General features: G+C 33.4%; 1 pseudogene; it reads right to left on the bottom strand.

Moving 5' to 3' along the window:
* Positions 1–3,421: 3,421 nt before the first annotated feature.
* LOC106300370 lies at positions 3,422–5,979 on the bottom strand (annotated as a pseudogene).
* Positions 5,980–6,527: the final 548 nt, after the last annotated feature.

Genomic DNA, 6,527 nt, shown 5'->3' with positions numbered 1-6,527 from the left:
GGGGGGGGGGGGGGGGGGGGGAGGGGTATTGGAGTATGATTCCTAGTTATCTTAGGAATTATACGAAATAGATTTAGATAGACTCTAATATGATTTTCTGGTTCTTTACAATTTCCTATTGTTGATTTACTTAGCTTGGTATATAAACCAAGCTTCTAATCAATAAAACATAACTTTCTTTGATCCCAAACTAGAATTTATCAATTTTGCTTTGCATTGGTTTTGCTGTTCTTATTCTAGGCACCTACTGGTGTTTGTTGCATTTCTTTTCCTTCTTAGTTTGTTGTTGTGGAACCTTTCCCGCTATTCTGATTCAGTGACAAAAAAAAAGAGCGCATACGCATAAACCACCAAACCCCAGGTTAAGAGCCCTACTAGCTTCGTAGTCTCTCAATTGATTTTGTTTCAAACGAAACATGGCGACAGTGATCAAACAAGAGACTCATGTTTACTGATCAAACAAGAGGAAGATGACAATGAAGTAAGTAGCGTGTTCAAGGGGTAAACATAATTATCTAAGGACGACAAGGATGCTGTATTTCTAATAGTGGATAGGAACTTTGCTTCTAATGATCCTCGTGAGAAGAAGAACGACAATGTGATCACTATCGGCATCAAGAATTACATCAAAGACACGCTCTCTCCTCATCAGTTCCCACGATTATTGCTTCTTTTCCTTCTTAATTCGAGATCAATGTTAGTTCGTCAATTACAATTTTAATCATAAAAATTCATGGACATATTTTTGATAAATATACTTACATTTACAAAAATATACCTGACTCAATATAAATCTCAAAAATACAGATACCTGATATACAAAGGGCTCAGCCCAAACCTATGACAACCCGCCCCGTGGGACCCAGGCTCACAGCGCTGCAGCGCACCGACCCCAACCCCTCCATTATGGGAACTCCCTGCCCCATAATTAGGTTGTTGGTGAGATTCGAACCCCCGACCTCACCCTTTAACAGCCTTCCCACAAGACAAGCTGTCACCAATTGTCCTGACTTTTATGTAACAACCCGCCCCGTGGGACCCAGGCTCACAGCGCTGCAGCGCTGTGAGCCTGGGTCCCACGGGGCGGGTTGTTACAAAACCTTTCGCACGAGGTAGCTATTTTGATGTTGTCTTCATATACTGTTGTAATTAATTGTAATCTTTCAATGTATTTTCATGAATATTCAAAGGACTCATTGTTAACTCCTACCGAGTTCCCCAAAGAAAGCAGTCCGATGTAACATTATTTTAGATAATATCTTACTAAACATAATTAAGGTAACCTTCTTTGGTCAACCATCTTCCTTAATTTGAAGTTTAATAAGAATCATGAACCATATATAGTCCATCCATGATACAAAAAACTATTACTGGTTTTAGTCTTAAATTAATAAATTCAGTATTTAGTGTTAATTATGATTTAGAAAATAACTAAATGAGTAATTAATTAGAGTAAATTAAAGAATTTTTGTTCCACAATTCCAAATAAATATAATTATGTCAGTTTAATAATTTAGGATATTTTAGACTCAATAATCGCTTTTTAAGTAACTCTATTAAAGTTACTAGAATCTTTTTCCGCGCTACGCGCGGATAACATGTTTTGAAAAGTTGTGTCGCTTGATGAGTAATTAGTTTGGAATTATTGTGTTGTTTGTATACTGGCTTGAATAAAGAATCAAAATTGTATTATAAAATAAGTGTATGAGAAAAAAGTTTTTTAGTAACATTTTTATAAATTTAAATCATGAATTTAAAGTATTTTTGAATGTCGGTTTAAGACTACACCATTTTGAACATGTTTGATAGCGCAATATTGAATTGAGTAAAACAAAATTTGATAATATATAGCATAGCTAGCATGAACAGATCTGGTCCATGGCACAAGCAGAGTAGGCGATTGCTTAGGGCTCAAAAATTTTGTTGTCTTTTTTTGGTTTAAAATTTTCTTATAGAATATTCAATATTTTTTTACAAAAGAAGAGTATATTTTGTAAATTGTAATGGAGCCTCTACCGGGTATGGGCTGTCCTGATCATGAATTATTGTAATAAAAATATAATATTAATTAACATATTTTTTTATTTTGTTATATAGGTTTTTTTTATCATTTGCTCATTTCATTTGGAATGTTTAAAAAAACTTATTTTAGACGTTGTTTCCACAATAAATATATTGTTAATTATATGAAATTATCTATTTAGTTATGTTGAATTAATATGACATATAAATAATATTGTACCTTTATCTAATTTCCTCTAAGTTTAACCATGACTTATTGTTATTATTTTGATCTTTAAACTTTTATTTTTGGCTAGATGACCATTAAACACAAATTATACAAACTTAATCTGTTTCACATTCGTGTCTTTGCAATCGTTCTTGAAGACTTAAACATTGAGACTTGTACCTTCAGCCAATACTGCATTAGTTTTCCAAAATTAAGTTTTAAAAATGTGCAGTTTCTAAAGAGGTATTTCTCATTGTGATAATTGTGAAAGCAGTGTTACTATATTACTTTATAGTTGAAAAGACACCATATCTCTAAACATATAATTTAGTGCAAAAGGTTATTGAAAATGATAAAAACTTAAATTTTTTTGGTCTAAATGTTAAAATGTACAAACTTAATTTATATTGCTTAATGTTGTCTCCAGTAATATAAATTTTCAATCAAATTCTCTTCGTAACTAAACAAACCTATTTTGCAGGTATATCATGCAAAAATAAGAAGTGTCATAATCCAAAACAAAAAGAAAGAAAACACAACATTACTAAGGGCATTTCTAACCATCACACCAAAACAATACTTTATATTATTAACTTTTTAATTTTGATAATTTATTACATTAATTATTTGTAATTGCTTAATTATATTTATTTCTTAAATTTGGCAATTTATTTTCTGTTTAGTTATATTTGTTATTTTCTTTTAGTTAATTAATATTTATTTATTTTTAACAAAGACGTCTTATTAATGTTACTGGTAATACTCATGTAATTATATTATTAATTAAAAATATAAATATAATAATAGTTTAATGATAGTAATGTAAACAGACAAATTTTTTAAAAATATGGTATAACTATAAGTTAAAAATAATCAATAAATTTAATATATCTATAATCAAATAAAAAATAATAGACTACATTATTCTAATATTTGATGTGATAAATTGTGTTGCACCAAATTTGGTATAATATTGTTCATATTACATCAAATTTAGTGGAATGATGTCTTAGGTATTTTATTAGAGATAATATTACTTCAAATTTGTTGTTTTAGTGTCATGGTTAGAAATGAACTAAATAGGTAAACATAAACAATTGGATATTTTACAGAGTGGGCGTTAAATAAAACCCACTATTCGAAATAGAAATGGTATATATATACTCTTTCAATCTCATGCAAATTGTTGAAAATGAATTCAAAGTCAGACATAAGCAGTGTTTGACGTGGGGAAGATGATCTATAACATTTCTACGGAAACATTTGTTAAAGCATAGCTACTACATATATATATATATATACCGTACTGATTTGAACTGAAACATGCATTTTAGGACACTAACAAAAAACCCAATCCAAAAGTATTTTTATGTCTTTATAGGACAGGCAAGGAAATGAGGGAAATCACAACTTTTTGCCTCTGCTTTTGGGCAACTCCAGCTTGGGTTCTAAAGCCAGTCATGTTACCACGCTGGATCTGTCATATCTATTGTCATTGTCAACAGTTTCCGTCGTGACCATAGGCATTATTCCATCATTGCTTCGTCTGCAGTTTCATGATTGCTTTCTTACGGTTCTAAAGCTTCTCCTTGTGTGGAAATAAATATATATGGACTTAGTAATGTATATAGACATAAATTACATTGATCTAGAAAAGTTTTGAATGATTGCGTAGGTTGTAATGCATTGACCCCAGACCTGGAAAGCCATAAGTGAAAAGCACATGATCAACTGTAAGCGTAAGAGGCTATGAGATCACCTGTAACCGTAAGCGACATGTGAGGCTAAGAGAAAGCTCGAGGCTGTATGCCCAGTACCCAGGGCCAGGAGTTGGCTTGGCTCATGCGCATATACTGTATCTCTAGCCACAATGCATCATGACCGCCATCGTTCACTTTCAGTCGAATTCACAAATGGCTCTAGGATTTTCACAAAGATTTGCTACAACATTAACAACAATGTATATATATATATATAATTTGTAATAATCATATCAAACATCCCCAGGCCGGTTAATTTTGTTTTAGAAACCAGCTTTCTAGATGAAGTATAGTATATAATGCTACAGAAGGAACCTGCGTTTCAGCTGAATGAATGATATGATTTGAAACAATTCTCAAAATTCTCAAGTTTCCTCGTAAGAATAAAAGTACCTCTAATTGAGCGTCAAGTTCTAACTGATACTTGTTCAGATATGCATTCAATTCATCAGTTCCAGGGATCTGAGTCAAGAGTCAAACAAATACTCTTTAGATGTGGAAAAAAAAACTTGATGCCCTCTAAAAACAATTAAAATTACCTTGGCAATTTTGACAAGCTGATCCTGGTTGTCATGGCCATAGAAGAAAGGTTCCTTGCGGAATATCTACAAGGGAAGATAATAAGGCAAATCAGATGATCATCGATATATATATGAAACATGCTACAGATAATCATATAAATGTAGCAAAGGTACTCACCATCCCAGCAAACATGCAACCAAGGCTCCACATATCCAAGGAATAGTCATAGTCCTGTAAATCCACTAAAAGTTCGTGTTCCTTGAAGTACCTGATTGAAGAGGTAACATTTCATCGAGGTTAGTTATTGATAAAGACAGTATAATGTAACATGTTTACATTAAAATAAAAAAATTAGATAACAGAACCTGGAGACCACACGGACGTTATACTCTTTTCCAGGATGATAAAACTCAGCGAGACTCCAATCTATCAGGCGAAGTTTGCGCAGCTCATGGTCGATCGTGATATTGTGTGGCTTCACATCTCTGTGCATTATACCTTGCGAGTGGCAGTAGTCCAATGCCTGTATCATATCACAAGAAAGTTTCAAGGTTATTACTAACCTGTATATGTTGTAAGTCACTGAATGGTAAAGGGATTACACAAAAACTACCTTCAACAGCTCATAGATGTAGTATCAGATGTCATAGCCAGTCAAAGTAGGATAAAGAACCTTAAAGCCTGTGCTGTTAACATACTAAAATATCAAGCTTGGAGTTTTTGAGTGTTGGTCTCTGACAACATCGAGCAGCTTCACAATGTTTGGGCCTCCACAGAGATTCTGAAGTATCTTAATCTCTCTTCTAATCTGTTAAAAGGATCACATAAATAACAATTCACAAAAGAACCTATCTAACTTTAAGTAATGTAAAACACTAACCTTCCTCTTCTTGACAAGCTTAAGGATCTTGATAATGCACTTCTCGTTGCTGTTCATGTTAATCCCCTCAAAAACCTCACTGTATTTGCCTTTCCCCACTTTCCTCACTACCTCGTAATCATTTTGCTACCTAAAGAAACCAAACACAAAGAAGAAAGCTTGAACCTTTTAACATAAACATCATCATTACCTATCATATACAGAACTAAACCAAACAACTTCTCTTCAAACAGATCAAATATCAAAAGCCATAAAGGCTAAAACTTTCGTATCAATTCCACAAAAAAAGACTCAAACTTTGGATCTTACCCCCACTCAACATTGACAGACTCGTAATCCCAATACTCTTTAGGACGGATCACGTTCACATCAGTGTAGACATGAGCTTTCGACATCAGGACGCGTAGAAGAGATGCGAAGGGAAAGTAGGAGGAGGAGGAGGTGATTAGGCGAATGCGCCGACAGCGCACAGGAGATGAAGATGGCGCCGCACAATAAGAGGACGCGTAGAAGAGATGCGAAGGGAAAGTAGGAGGAGGAGGAGGTGATTAGGCGCATATATCATTCAGAAGTCACGATGCTTTCAATAAAATGGGCTTCCTGAGCCATTCTCATTAACGACAAAATTTAAACCCAACATACCAAATCACTTGATTACGTGGCAAAACGTTAAAATCTAATTGGATGATTTTTTCATCTGACGTGGACAAGCCAGCATATAACCCTTTTAGTATTAGTTAGATGCCGTTTCTAAAAAGAAAACTCTAGAATAAAGTTTATGAAAAAGTTTGACCAACAAAAAATAATTAAATAACTATGAAGTTACCTTATGTGAGAAAACTATTTCCTTCCATTAATACCATGATACCAAGCTCCTCCTCTTTATATAAACTGAAGAACTCATTACGCTTTAAACCACAAAAAAACCATATTTTAAGAGCTCTCTAAAATCATGTTCAATCATATAATTGCTGCGAAACGAAACATGGAGTTGAGGAAACAAGAGTACTCACTCACCAAGAAATGTCCGAGTCATCAGATGATGGACCACAAATCCTTGAGATCATCATTTTTTTTTTGCTAAATGGTAAATATCATTGAAGAAATGAAAGTTTGGTTACAAACTTAATTGAAC

Source organism: Brassica oleracea, chromosome C6, assembly GCF_000695525.1.
Source record: "Brassica oleracea var. oleracea cultivar TO1000 chromosome C6, BOL, whole genome shotgun sequence".
NCBI lineage: Eukaryota > Viridiplantae > Streptophyta > Magnoliopsida > Brassicales > Brassicaceae > Brassica > Brassica oleracea.
Note: the sequence above shows the minus strand (reverse complement) of the source record. Positions and strands in the feature narration are given on the sequence as shown.